Source organism: Lissotriton helveticus, chromosome 10 (genome assembly GCF_964261635.1).
Source record: "Lissotriton helveticus chromosome 10, aLisHel1.1, whole genome shotgun sequence".
NCBI classification, from domain to species: Eukaryota; Metazoa; Chordata; class Amphibia; order Caudata; family Salamandridae; genus Lissotriton; species Lissotriton helveticus.
The window spans coordinates 1,161,021,022-1,161,036,327 of NC_136071.1; positions in this window are offsets into that span (position 1 = coordinate 1,161,021,022).

Genomic DNA, 15,306 nt, shown 5'->3' on the forward strand with positions numbered 1-15,306 from the left:
GAAGCGGGACCCGCGCAGCGGGTTCCGCAAGCAGTAATCCGGCAGGGCAGAGAAACGAAGCAAAGCACTTCCCCACAGCGCACCCTGCGTGGAGCGCGGTCAGAACAGCATGTATCACAGGAATCCACCAAAGTAGAAGGGCGGACAGCTTTATTAGCCTCACAGCAATCCAGGGGAGGAGCCTGCAGGGAGAGCGTCCCAGCTGATGTTGATTGGGAGTTGTGGGCGCTCCTGGGACTTGGAGTCCTGCACCCACAACACGCTCGCAGCCCTGCAGGTCCCCGCAGTTGGCAGTAAAAAATCCTTCAGAGAGGCAGAAGGGCAGTGGCCTCAGCGAAGCGGGACCCGCGCAGCAGGTTCCGCAAGCAGTAATCCGGCAGGGCAGAGAAACGAAGCAAAGCACTTCCCCACAGCGCACCCTGCGTGGAGCGCGGTCAGAACAACATGTATCACAGGAATCCACCAAAGTAGAAGGGCGGACAGCTTTATTAGCCTCACAGCAATCCAGGGGAGGAGCCTGCAGGGAGAGCGTCCCAGCTGATGTTGATTGGGAGTTGTGGGCGCTCCTGGGACTTGGAGTCCTGCGCCCACAACACGCTCGCAGCCCTGCAGGTCCCCGCAGTTGGCAGTAAAAAATCCTTCAGAGAGGCAGAAGGGCAGTGGCCTCAGCGAAGCGGGACCCGCGCAGCGGGTTCCGCAAGCAGTAATCCGGCAGGGCAGAGAAACGAAGCAAAGCACTTCCCCACAGCGCACCCTGCGTGGAGCGCGGTCAGAACAGCATGTATCACAGGAATCCACCAAAGTAGAAGGGCGGACAGCTTTATTAGCCTCACAGCAATCCAGGGGAGGAGCCTGCAGGGAGAGCGTCCCAGCTGATGTTGATTGGGAGTTGTGGGCGCTCCTGGGACTTGGAGTCCTGCGCCCACAACACGCTCGCAGCCCTGCAGGTCCCTGCAGTTGGCAGTAAAAAATCCTTCAGAGAGGCAGAAGGGCAGTGGCCTCAGCGAAGCGGGACCCGCGCAGCGGGTTCCGCAAGCAGTAATCCGGCAGGGCAGAGAAACGAAGCAAAGCACTTCCCCACAGCGCACCCTGCGTGGAGCGCGGTCAGAACAGCATGTATCACAGGAATCCACCAAAGTAGAAGGGCGGACAGCTTTATTAGCCTCACAGCAATCCAGGGGAGGAGCCTGCAGGGAGAGCGTCCCAGCTGATGTTGATTGGGAGTTGTGGGCGCTCCTGGGACTTGGAGTCCTGCGACCACAACACGCTCGCAGCCCTGCAGGTCCCCGCAGTTGGCAGTAAAAAATCCTTCAGAGAGGCAGAAGGGCAGTGGCCTCAGCGAAGCGGGACCCGCGCAGCGGGTTCCGCAAGCAGTAATCCGGCAGGGCAGAGAAACGAAGCAAAGCACTTCCCCACAGCGCACCCTGCGTGGAGCGCGGTCAGAACAGCATGTATCACAGGAATCCCGCGTTAGTCGGACTCTCGGGAAAGAGACTTGTCGGAGGACACTCAGGTGTTCTAGTGTCACTGTCTGACTCTATCGATGATCGGACAGGCGACAGGACGAGGAGTCAATTAATTTATTTCTTTATGCATAGCTGCCAAGGTTTCAGATTGCTTATGTGTGACATTTCCATAATTTCAGTGTAATTATGAGTGACATTCAACGACGATGAGTGACACTTTCTCGAGATCAAAATCAAGCAATGAGGAAGTGGTAAACATATAAATATAAGAAATTACACTCATTTGAGCAACGAAAAACTATTAAAAGATCTTAAACTGCTGCACAGCACCTGGGAACTGAGGACACTGCAGGATGTATGAGTGTGTGTGTCAACCTTGCAAGACCCATCACATTAATTTCCTTTTTCTTTTCACTCACTTTTATTAGTAATGTGACTAGTAGCGCCACCTCTCAGTCCTGCTTGAAATCGTACTCCTAACCATTCACATCTGATGTGTGACATCATGACGAATGAACCAGCTACGTGTGTGCAGCAAATAAATTAGTGTGACAATCAATTTATCAAAAACAAGTGTGCAGCCATATCCTAACCAGCATTAGTAATACACTGGTTTGGCCTATGTGATTAATAATAAGCTGTTTTTGTAATAAGTTGTAGCTTGGTATTGCACAACTGCTTACTAAGCTACAACTTATGACAAAAAACAACTTATTATTAGTGTAGAAATGCTATCTTCTCTCATTTAAAAACTACATTTCCCCAGCTTGCCCTTCTTGCCCCTCACCCCTGTGAGACCTGGGGTGATGATCACTCCTTCCCACACTTTCCCTACCAGCTGCATCTGGACCGGCTGCATCTGGACCTTCAAGCTGTAACTCTGTCATTTTGTTTGTAAATCAGGATCTGTATACTCGGGCGATCCTGTTTCAGCGTGGTAAAATGGCTCAGTGAGTGAAGGCGCTCGCAAACATCATCGGGTCAGGCCTCCCTTACGTACTTTCCTCCTCACGAGGTAGAATTGAGGCTCACGGAGGTATGACGTAGTAGATAACAAAGAGAAGGTATTATTATCGGGGACTTCTATGTCAAACTATAAATCACCTTTATAGTTGGTCATTAACCCGAACAGCCTATTTCTTACTAGTAACTCACTGTCACCTAGGCTAAGAGGAACGAACACCGCGAGGCACAGCGTGCTGCCTGATAGCGCGCAGGCAGCCATATGTTTTGCAAATGTGTCATTTTAAAATGCAGGCTGGTACTTACTTGGACCGGAGGACGGTGGCGCTCCATTAACTGCAGGCCATTCACACCCAGTGTGTGCAAGGCAGGCTCAGGCCTTGAGCCACCGCGGGCTGCGGTAATTCGGATCTGGCGCCCTGGCCAGCCTCCAGTTAAAGTTGTCCGTCCAGGCTGAGAGGGGCCGTCCAGTGACAGAATGTCCTGGCGATAACTGCAACCCTGGTCATCACAGACTCCTCTACAACGGCATTCGGCGGAGGGGGGCGGGGAGTATTGCCGCCAGTTGGGTTCGTACCCTGCTTGATAAAATAACTGTCCCCTTGGCCTTGCACAACTTTGTCATGCTGCGAGCAGCCTTACCATTGCATGCAGCCTGCCACAAGTTTAGCCGCCAGCCCGCTCACGGCGCTGTAGCGTCATGACGCATTAATGTAAAGTCAGCAATCATGCTGCGTGCGTGTAGTGAATCGCGCAGTGCGCACAGCGCGCGGGGGCTGTCGCAGGGCCGTTACGTCATCATACGGTAAGATTGACGGCCCTGGGACCCAACTGCTGGCTGGCTGCCTGGGCAAATAAGTGAAACCAAACCCACCCATGAATGACTATGACTACTGAACTGTAATCATGTAAACAACACAGCGCTCACGCGCGCCGTCGCTGCCATTGCCCGGTCGGAGGCCGCCGAATCCTGCCAGGGGGCCGCCAGTGATAGTTCCGAATCCGATCATCTGATCCTCGGCTCGGTGAGGTCGGCGTCGTGGCGGCCCCTCGGGTTTGGTGGCCCTGTGCAGGTGCACAGTTTGCACATGCCTAGGGCCGGCCCTGCTTGTGTACCTTTTGTAACGTACCTGGTTCTTTTGTATAGCGCTCTGACAACTTTGGGTAAAGATTGTGCTATATAAAACTGCATTAAATAAATAAATAAATAAATAAACCAGAATTTCATCAAGGCCTCACTTTAACCCTACCCACCCCGGTACCCTCAAGTCACCCTCACTTTTCTTTACCTCTACGCACCCTGAACCTCTTCCTCCCTTTACCTCAACCCACTCCTCAGTCGTCAATTCAACTCCACCTCCATTTACCTCTACCCACCTCAAACTCTCAAGTCACCCACACATCCATGTACTTCTAGCCACCCGCGAACCCTCACGTCACCCTCACCAGCCACTCTCACCACCATTTTTCTCTGCCCACCCTTGAGCCCTCCGGTCACCCTCAGGTCACCCTGCCCACCCTCAAGTCACTCTCACCAGCCACTCTCACCTCCCTTTTCGTCTGCCCACCCTTGAACCCTCAGGTCACCCTCACTTCCATTTACCTCTACCGACGCCTGAGCCCTCAAGTTACCTCCTTTTACCTCTACCCACCCCAAAACCTCAAGTCACCTTTGTCCCTGCGCTCTTTTGCCGCTGTCCTGATGCGGGCCATCACTGTGAATGTCTTCTTAGTAGTAAGACAATTGAACAGTTTTTATTTTGTGAAGGCAGAGAATTCTCACCATGCTAAGAAAATGGATCACAACCCCTCACGTTCCAAGCTGACCACATCACAGCCCTCTTTTTCAAACTTTTATCCCTGCTGCGCTGCATCCACCCTGCTGTTCAACATGGCTAAAATAAATTGACAGTCAATAGCTCTCCCACAGGGGAGACCTATAGGCTTTGGCAATGCTTGATTTGTCTGATGTGGTCCTTGTGATTTCCATGCCTCAGGGTTCCCCCCAGACCTCCCCTTATTTCTACAGCACAAACATCAGGAATCAACTTCAAGGTAGAAGGAAAACACTTCTACAGAACCCCTGTGCAGCCAATCACATTTGTCAAAAGATTCAAATGTGATTGACAGGTTGTGTACCACTGAATCATCATTTTAAATGGCATATATGGATTTGCAGCAAGCCAAGGAAAGCACGGTTTCTGAGAAAAATTATTCTGTAATGCCAAGTTTGGTGTAAATCTGTTCAGCAGTTTTAGCTCTAGGTGCAGCAAAATGTCCCATAGAAGCTAAAATGGGAAAACATATTTTATTTAATTCCACCCACTTTTAACTTTTTTCTCCTGCATGGATCTGCGAGAAAGTTGGCATGCCAGACCTTAGCTGGCTACATCACATGAATGCCAAATTATGTGCAGATCTATCAACGGGGTCAGGAGTCAACAGTTAAAGGCAAATAAAAAAAGCCTCTCTGCGTCAAGGGAAGTAGCAAAGACAACATTTGGTCATGACAGGACACCTCTTCCTACAAAGAACTGTCATTAAAAGGAAGAAGGAAGAAGAAATTAAAAAATCGAAAGAATTGGTGTTATCACCACAAATGGAATGTAGACACAACCAATAGTCGTAAAGGGATTTGCCAACTGTGACCTTATATTTACAGGGACAAAGAAGATGCCACATATGGATATTAAACTCAGGTCCCAAGAAGATTGACTTCTTGCCCCACCTTTAGGTCCTCAGCCGCATCCAATTTGCTGCCAAGGGAGTGAACCAGGATATTCAGTTGAAAATGACTCAGTACCAGTGATTCTAAGAGCCCTGTTTACTTTATGTATTTGTGCCACTAACCTCAATGCCCTTGTTTGAGGCCAGGGGTACCAAGGGCAGTGCCAAAGGGTCTAAAGGACAAGCCAGGGATGGCAAGTTCCAGCCCTGGCTGCCTGAAATAGCTTTCCATGACTGAGCTGCTTCAATTCTGCAGCCCCCCCCCCCCCCCCCCCCGTCTTCAGCTGCATTTAAAGATACGTTTTGTGGAGGTTGAAATCCATATCTTTAATAATAGTTTGTAAACTATGAATGGCCCACCAGTACCCAGCATCCCCAGGGTAAGCCTAGTCTAGAGTTGTCAGGCCAGGCTTCTTTACCTTTGAGCCTAATACAATAATTGTGGCGGGGCTGGTGCAGCCTCATGATTGACAACTTTCAACAACTGCATTTGATAGAATATCCTTGACCAGAGTCATCATGGAGGCCTCAGGATCACTGACATCCTTATAGGGAGGGGCAGGTATAGAGTCACACTTGAGGCCTCAGGATCACTGACATCCTTATAGGGAGGGGCAGGTATAGAGTCACACTTGAGGCCTCAGGATCACTGACATCCTTATAGGGAGGGGCAGGTATAGAGTCACACTCGAGGCCCCAGGATCACTGACATCCTTATAGGGAGGGGCAGGTATAGAGTCACACTTGAGGCCTCAGGATCACTGACATCCTTATAGTGGAGGGCAGGTATAGGGTCACACTGGAGGCCTCAGGATCACTGACATCCTTATAGGGAGGGGCAGGTATAGAGTCACACTTGAGGCCTCAGGATCACTGACATCCTTATAGGGAGGGGCAGGTATAGAGTCACACTCGAGGCCCCAGGATCACTGACATCCTTATAGTGGAGGGCAGGTATAGGGTCACACTGGAGGCCTCAGGATCACTGACATCCTTATAGGGAGGGGCAGGTATAGAGTCACACTTGAGGCCTCAGGATCACTGACATCCTTATAGGGAGGGGCAGGTATAGAGTCACACTTGAGGCCTCAGGATCACTGACATCCTTATAGGGAGGGGCAGGTATAGAGTCACACTCGAGGCCCCAGGATCACTGACATCCTTATAGTGGAGGGCAGGTATAGGGTCACACTGGAGGCCTCAGGATCACTGACATCCTTATAGGGAGGGGCAGGTATAGAGTCACACTTGAGGCCTCAGGATCACTGACATCCTTATAGGGAGGGGCAGGTATAGAGTCACACTCGAGGCCTCAGGATCACTGACATCCTTATAGGGAGGAGCAGGTGTAGAGTCACACTCGAGGCCTGAGGATCACTGACATCCTTATAGGGAGGGGAGGTATAGAGTCATACTTGAGGCCTGAGGATCACTGACATCCTTATAGGGAGGGGCAGGTATAGAGTGACACTTGAGGCCTCAGGATCACTGACATCTTTATAGGGAGGGGCAGGTATAGAGTGACACTTGAGGCCTCAGGATCACTGACATCCTTATAGGGAGGGGCAGGGATAGTCACACTTGAGGCCTCAGGATCACTGACATCCTTATAGGGAGGGGCAGGTACAGAGTCACACTGGAGGCCTCAGGATCACTGACATCCTTATAGGGAGGGGCAGGTGTAGAGTCACACTTGAGGCCTCAGGATCACTGACATCCTTATAGGGAGGAGCAGGTGTAGAGTCACACTTGATGCCTCAGGATCACTGACATCCTTATAGGGGAGGGGCAGGTATAGAGTCACACTTGATGCCTCAGGATCACTGACATCCTTATAGGGAGGGGCAGGTATAGAGTCACACTCGAGGCCTGAGGATCACTGACATCCTTATAGGGAGGGGAGGTATAGAGTGACACTTGAGGCCTCAGGATCACTGACATCTTTATAGGGAGGGGCAGGTATAGAGTGACACTTGAGGCCTCAGGATCACTGACATCCTTATAGGGAGGGGCAGGGATAGTCACACTTGAGGCCTCAGGATCACTGACATCCTTATAGGGAGGGGCAGGTACAGAGTCACACTGGAGGCCTCAGGATCACTGAAATCCTTATAGGGAGGGGCAGGTGTAGAGTCACACTTCAGGCCTCAGGATCACTGACATCCTTATAGGGAGGGGCAGGTGTAGAGTCACACTTGAGGCCTTAGTATCACTGACATCCTTATAGGGAGGGGCAGGTATAGAGTCACACTTGAGGCCTTAGTATCACTGACATCCTTATAGGGAGGGGCAGGTATAGAGTCACACTTGAGGCCTCAGCATCACTGACATCCTTATAGGGGAGGGGCAGGTATACAGTCACACTTGAGGCCTCAGGATCACTGACATCCTTACAGGGAGGGGCAGGTATAGAGTCACACTTGAGGCCTCAGGATCACTGACATCCTTATAGAGGAGGGGCAGGTATAGAGTCACACTTGAGGCCTCAGGATCACTGACATCCTTATAGGGAGGGGCAGGTATAGAGTCATCATGGAGGCCTCAGGATCACTGACATCCTTATAGGGAGGGGAGGTATAGAGTCACACTAGAGGCCTCAGGATCACTGACATCCTTATAGGGAGGGGCAGGTATAGAGTCACACTTGAGGCCTCAGGAGCGCCTCTCTGCTGCGTGGCAGGCTGCATTGTCTATCAATGCCTTGCAGAATCAGGTTTAAAATCCTCAAGCTGGCGTTTAAAGCCCTCCACTTTACGGGCCCGGATTACCTCAGGAAGTGTATTGCTTTCTACGTTCCCCGGAGGAAATTGAGATCTGCCGACCTGGCTAAAGTGGAGGTGCCAGTGATCAAACGAGTGCGGATGGGAGGCCGGTCTTTCCAGTTTATGGCAGCCCGTTTCTGGAATGAGCTCCCTCTCTCACTTCGCAAGGCTAACAATCTTCTGGCCTTTAGGAAGGAGCTGAAGACCGTCCTTTTCTCTGCATAACCTGTGCGTCGATAGTGTATCCGCTTCTGGGTTTTCTTGGTTATGTTTCAGGCCTCTTTGCTAAAGCGCCGGGACACCCGTCCTGGGTAGCCGTGCGCTCAAAAAGAGCAGTATTAACATAACATAACATAACATCATGAAGGCCTCAGGATCACTGACATCCTTATAGGGAGGGGCAGGTATAGAGTCACACTTGAGGCCTCAGGATCAATCACTGACATCCTTATAGGGAGGGGCAGGTATAGAGTCACACTTGAGGCCTCAGGATTACTGACATCCTTATAGGGAGGGGCAGGTATAGAGTCACACTTGAGGCCTTAGGATCACTGACATCCTTATAGGGAGGGGAAGGTATAGAGTCACACTTGAGGCCTCAGGATTACTGACATCCTTATAGGGAGGGGCAGGTATAGAGTCACACTTGAGGCCTCAGGATCACTGACATCCTTATAGGGAGGGGCAGGTGTAGAGTCAACATGGAGGACTCAGGATCTCTGACATCCTTACAGGGATGTGAGGAACTGAAATCTGAATTAGGCCTAGTAAAACATATGGTAACAGTTGTTAATTAGCGTGATGTATCTGTTAGTCTAGTGAAGACGTTCGAGTGTTACTAACCACACACACATAGTAATTAAAGGGTCAATACATGTCTTATGCAAGTCATTTGCCCTCTTTTATAAGCAATATAGATTAACCTGACCAGCGCCATTTTGTGGCCTAGTCTGCTTGCGTCACTAGTGGAAACCTACCATTGCATTTAGTAAGAGTCGTTCTCTCGAGAAATAGGCTGACAAATGTAGCCAACTGCTGCTTCTGCCCGTTAGGCCTGTCAAGGTTGTAGATGGGGGTAGACTGGATAAGCACATTCCAGGAGGTGCTGTGCGGACTCTCCTAGCGCTGGCAGAAGGGAGTCACCCTCCTCGACCTTGCTATAACGAGCTGAGCTAAACTAAGGATGCTTTGTGTTCCATATATGGTCTTTACTTTGCACCAACCTGTACCAACTTGTATTTTTCCTTCTTAGGTAACGGTTTCGAAATGCAATAGTATATATGTGATCTGTTGATAATGTGCCAGCAGTCTTCTCGGCGGACCTCGAGGGGTTAGGTCGTGAGAGGCTCCTCTGGCAGAGTTTGTCTGTTTAATAAATGATTGAACCTTCTACACTGCCAACTGACTGATTATTGGTAATTGGTATTGGGGATATTTGTAAGTATAGCTCTATTTGGGTTGTAATTATTTTTTCGGTACTTCAGTTGGCGACTCCGCCGGGACTCTGCGTTGGGGTCGTCCCTCTGTAATCAGAACGAAACGGGACATTGGGAAGGGTGATTTTGAACGGGGGGAGGACCGACCGAAAATTCGAGGGTTGCTCCGCTCTCCCGGTCGAGAGAGCCTAAGCTGCTAGTGACCCCACGCCGGAGTCCTACGGGTGTAACCCGGGAACAGACCACGTTGAGTCTGCAGGAGTTGGCAGTGGAGAAGCTTGCAATCAAACCTGAGTGCACCAGGTGAGTGATTTGTTTTGTCTCGTGTTGGATATCATTTGGATTGAATTTGGTAATTGGTGGTTTCACGCCACGGGGAACCCAGAAGGGGGTCTGACGGGGCAGTATTGAGACTGCACGGGCAGATGCCCCTGTTTTGGAATATTTTGGAGAATAATAGAGATTGTGACCAGACACCTTGGTGTAACTTGTGGAAGAAGTGTGCACTCGGCCGGATTGCTCTCGGAAATGCTGACAGCTGAGATTGGGTAGCCCTCGGACAGATCTGGAGCGGCGCTTGGAAAAGCGGGCTCAGCCAGAATAGTCCGGGATTTGAACCATGAAGGCTGCCGGATGGTCCGTAGGTCGATCTGTGGTTTAAAACCTGTGTGGCTATCTCTAGGCAATCTAAGGACAAGACTGTTTGATTTTGATGTTTGATTTTTTGGGGGGGAATTTGGAAAATACGTGCGTTCTCCATAGGTGGGAGTTGACGGGCTCCACCTTCTGTTTGAAATACGTAGTTTGTCATTTATGTTGATGTAAAGATTGTTGTTGGTCCATTATGTGTGTATAAAGAGGGGCAATGCCGTGTTTTAGTAAGTAATGCTTTGGCTGTATTTGCCGGGGGGGTACGAGACTAGACGAAAGCCAGACGGCCCCTCCGGAGGGAAGCCCCAGCCATGATATGTATTGTAAGCATGGGATTGCCCCACTCTTATTCAATACCCTTTGTTGGGTAGCTGTGCGCATTACAAATGTAAACAAATAAATAAATAAAATACCCTATGGCATAAATACACCAAAGACAACGTAGCGTTACAGTGGCCGCTGACAAGCTCCTTTGATGAGAAAAAGATCCAGTATTTGCAAGATCGTCTGTTTGCTATACGCAGCAGACAGGCCATGTTTGAAACCCTCAATAAGTGGCAGAAAGAAGCAAAAAGGAGACGTATCAGAGCAGAGAAATTAGTGAAGATAAAGCAAGGACAGACCATAACTCAGAAAGTCGTTGCTCATGATAAGAATCAGACTGAACAAAATATTGAATGTTTAGATAGACAGTTTAGATTACAGGTGGACAAACGTTATGTGACCCGAAATGAAGCAGAAGATGAAATAGAGGATTTACTGGATGTTCGACCTCCCCCACCATATGCGCCACAACGCATATATCCCGCTGTACCTCTACACACGGCTACGGCGCCTTCAGCCTCCGCCCTGGAGGCAGACGTGTCTCTCACTCCTTTGGGTGCTACTCGTGCCACGACTACCTCATTGAGAGACATGGCTACCCTTATCCCGACACACGGCAGCCCCCGGGTACTTCCCGTGTCGTTTTAGCAGCGCCGAGTCCCATATGGACATCTCAATCAGCTGGTGCGACCCCTGAGGATAGGAATCGTACTCCATTGGGGGATCCAGGTGGGATGAATGCTAGGCGACTATTTACGAGAGCTTCACTGGGCTATAGTGAAAAAGAGGCTATAGCGGAACAGGCAGTGAAGTGGATGCGGAAGGATGTATATACAGTGGCCGATTTGTGGAGTACCATAAGGGATCTCGAGCCGGTCATGCAGCAACATGCTTTGCATCAAATGTCTCGATATCTTATTGACGCATGGGAACAATGTTTCCAAGACGGATCAGCCCCTCAAGTATTGTATGACATCTTGGACCGAGCTCATAAGTTCGATCTAAGTCCGGTAGAAGTGTATAAAAATGTAGAGACGCTGGTGAAATACCGAGGTAGAATGTTTGTAAAAAGTCCCAACTGGAATTTTCAACATCCCATGAGAGAAGTGCATCCTATTTTCCATCCTGAGGTAGCTGAAATACGTGATGGTGCTAACCAAGTTACAAGAGCCCGAGAGGATGCGCGGTTTCAGGAACAGTGGGTATATATGCCATGGAAGCGAAGTGAAGTCCTTGCTCTAAAATCACAGCTGCCTGACCCTCGTAAAAATCCCACCGCTTACTATAAAGATTTAACTGAAGCCGCAGCATCAGCTGTAGTGACTTTAGCTGATGTCGAATTGTTTTTCGGCTTTTGGTCCCTGTGGATATATGGCGACAGGTTCATGACACCGATCATGGAGCAGAATTAGGGGGAACCTGGAATCAGTTGAAAGACTGGGACCGGGACCGCAAGTCTGGAGACAAGCCTCGAGATGAAATTACTACTCTCCCTGCGAAAATAATTGCCTATATGCACACGTTAATTCCGTCACGCAAAGTCGACTGGGATAAATTGACTGCTTGTAAACAAAAGAAAGATGAAAGTGTCTCTGATTTCTTCACTCGATTTAAAGGTACTTTTATTGATTTTCGTGGGCAGGACTTTGCCACGGAAGGCGGGGTCCGGTTGTTTGTAAATCGCTTCGTGACCAACCTGATACCTGAAGTCTCTGCTCGGCTGCAAGCTGCAGGGAGTACCTGGACGACCTCTACCCCTTCCATAATACTAAGCATGGCCCAATATTATGAGCACAGGGAAAATGAGAGTAAGGATAAAGTAGAGAAAAAGGCTAAGGATCTTAAAACTCGGGTGTTGTTACAGCAAGTCATTCGAGGACAAGGAGGAGGGAGAGGAGTCCGAGGGCCCGTGTCCAGAGGGGTGGGGACAGGAAGAAGTGCAGGCCCGGCCCAGTCATTAGGGATAAATCAGTGTGCTTATTGTAAACAGGAAGGACATTGGAAAGCTCAGTGTCCATTACTGCTTGCCCAGAACGGAGCTGTCCGAGGACGGGGACGTGGTTGAGGTGGTCCGGACCGAAGCGATATGCGTAGGGAGGAAGTTGCCCAGGGCAGGTCTGAACGAAACCACTTTGATAACCCTCAAGGTAGGTAATATTTTAATGAGGATTATGCATTTGGGGATCAGGATGGGTATACTCATCCATAGGACAGCCAGGGACAGAGTAGGGACCAAGTGTCGATCCCAGTCAATCAGCAAGGACCATATGTGAAAGGGGAATTGATGGGGACTTCAGAGAATTTTCTAATTGACACAGGAGCAATGAATAGTTCTGTTGCTCGATCATTGGTTCCAGGGGCGGCTCTGTCCGGGCAAAATAATGTATCCGTGGGATTTTCAGGAGTTCCGGTGGTAAGCCCCATCTCTAAACCCCTCCCATTTACCATTGGCCCTGCTACCATTGATTCCCCCTTTTTGCTAACTTCACATTGTGGTGAGAATTTATTAGGTCTGGATATGTTGAAGAAATTGAATGCAAAAATATATTGTTCCCCTGATGGTGTTTACTTAACGATACAACCCTACACAGAGTTCGATGCTATCACTAACTTATTGTGGGCAACAGGGGATGCGGATGTCGGTAAATTAGACATCCCTCCCGTCCATATTAAGCTGAAACCTGGTGCGAAATTGCCAAGTATACCTCAGTATAAGATCTCGCCAGCTGGTGAACGAGCTTTACTTTCAATTATTCAGGATTTGATTGATAAAGGAGTGGTGGAGGAAACCGCTGCCAATATTTGTAACAGTCCTATTCTCCCGATTTTGAAGAAATCTTCCGATTCTGGATCTCCCGAAATATTGATGCATATCGTTTTGCAATAGACCTGCGGGAGGTTAATAAGATTGTAGTACCTCAGTACCCCGTGGTGACTGATATCACTACTATCCTCACCATGATCCCACCAACTGCCAAATATTTTTCGGTCATTGATCTGAAGAATGCTTTCTTCAGTATCCCGATTCATCCAGATAGCCGGCAGATCTTCGGCTTCTTGTTATCTGGCCGAAGCTTTAGATATTGTCGCGCACCTCAAGGCTATACTGAAAGTCCGAGCATCTATAGTCAGGCCCTTAAGGCCCTTTTGGATGATTTAGTTCTGCCCGCGGGTAATGTACTATTGCAATATGTGGATGACTTGTTGATAGCGTCCGACACCGAGCAAGGTTGTAAGGATGCCACTGTTAAGTTACTGCACCATCTGGCGGTGAAAGGTAATAAGGTATTCCTGTCCAAATTCCAATATTGTCGACAAGAGGTGACCTACCTAGGTCATCTACTGTCGAAGGAGGGTAGGTGTTTGACTCCGGAACAAATTACTACTATCTCTAACATGTCTGTCCCTTGCACCCAGCGTGAAGTTAGTGCTTTTCTTGGCATCACTTCCTACTGTCGCCAATGAATACCTAATTTTTCTCTTATTGCTAAACCTTTGTTACATTTAACCACTAAAGATGTGCATGAACCCTTCCCTGGACTGATGAATGTCAGCATTCTTTTGACTCTTTGAAATCTGCTCTTTGTTCTGCACCCGTCTTGGGTACTCCTGACTACCGTAAACCTTTTGTACTCTATGTGCATGAGGTCGACGTTTGTTCACTTTCAGTGTTAGCGCAAGGATTTGGTGGTAAGCAAAGACCTTGAGATTATTTCTTGGCCACATTGGATAATGTTGCCAGAGCGCTTTCTAGCTGTCTGAGGGCCACTGCAGTTATTGCGGTGGCCATCCGGCAGTCGAAGGGGCTCGTTCTAAATTCTAATCTGACAGAGATGGTGCCGCACGCAGTGGATGCATTGCTAAATAAAACAAAAAGGCAGCATCTTACAAGTGTACGCCTCACCGGTTATAATTTGACATTGTTTGCTCCCCATATTACGATCATGCGATGTGCCACGTTAAATCCTGCCACATTGTTACCTCTCCCTTCGAATGAAATTACCAATGATGTACATGATTGCATATTTTGGACTGAAGAAGAAACGAAGGGGAGGATTGACCTCACTGACATCCCTCTATCTGACCCCCAAGGGGAATTATATGTAGACGGGTCTTGTTTCAAGTTAGCAGATGGCACAACAACAGCTGCATATGCAATCACTAAGCTGAAAACGGTAGTTGAGACCTCTCGAGTTCCCTATCGAGCAGCTCAGGCTGCTGAACTAGTGGCATTGTTACGAGCTTGTGAATTAAGCGAGGGACTCGAGGTTAACATATATACAGACAGCCAATACGCCTTCGGCATGGCCCATAGCTTTGGGCGGCTGTGGAAGGAACGGGGTTTCCTCATCTCCCATGGTCAGAAAATACAGAATGGCCCTTTGGTGTTGCAATTACTTGCTGCCCTCACCTTGCCCACGAAACTAGCCATAATAAAAAGCAGTGCCCATAAGGAGGTGGTGGATGAAGTGGGCGAGGGGAATGCCTTTGCCGACCGAATTGCTAAACAGACGGCTCAGTCCATGTTATCAACTATGTATGTAACAACCTCAGCAAGATGGGTGGAAGAATCTGATTTGTTCAATAATACTATAGAGAGTGTGACAGAAATACAGAAGGAAGCTACTCCAGCTGAATTGACACGGTGGGAGCAGGAAGTGGGAAGGTTGGATGAAAATAACTGTTGGGTTGACTTAACAGAAAAACAAAGATGGTTGTTGCCCAATGCTTTGGTACAGGCCGTTGTAACTATGGCCCACGGTCCCGCTCATATTGGCGCTAAAGGTATCTGTGCTTTGTTGGACCCAGTATGGAATAACCCCAATATTCAAAGGACGGCTGTCCACTTAGTTCAATATTGAATGGTTTGTTTGCAACACAATCCAGGAAAAAGGGAAAGTGTGTTGAGTGGGAACTTCGCACCTCCGACTTTACCATTTGAAGTGCTTCAGATGGACTATATCCATATGGAGCGCG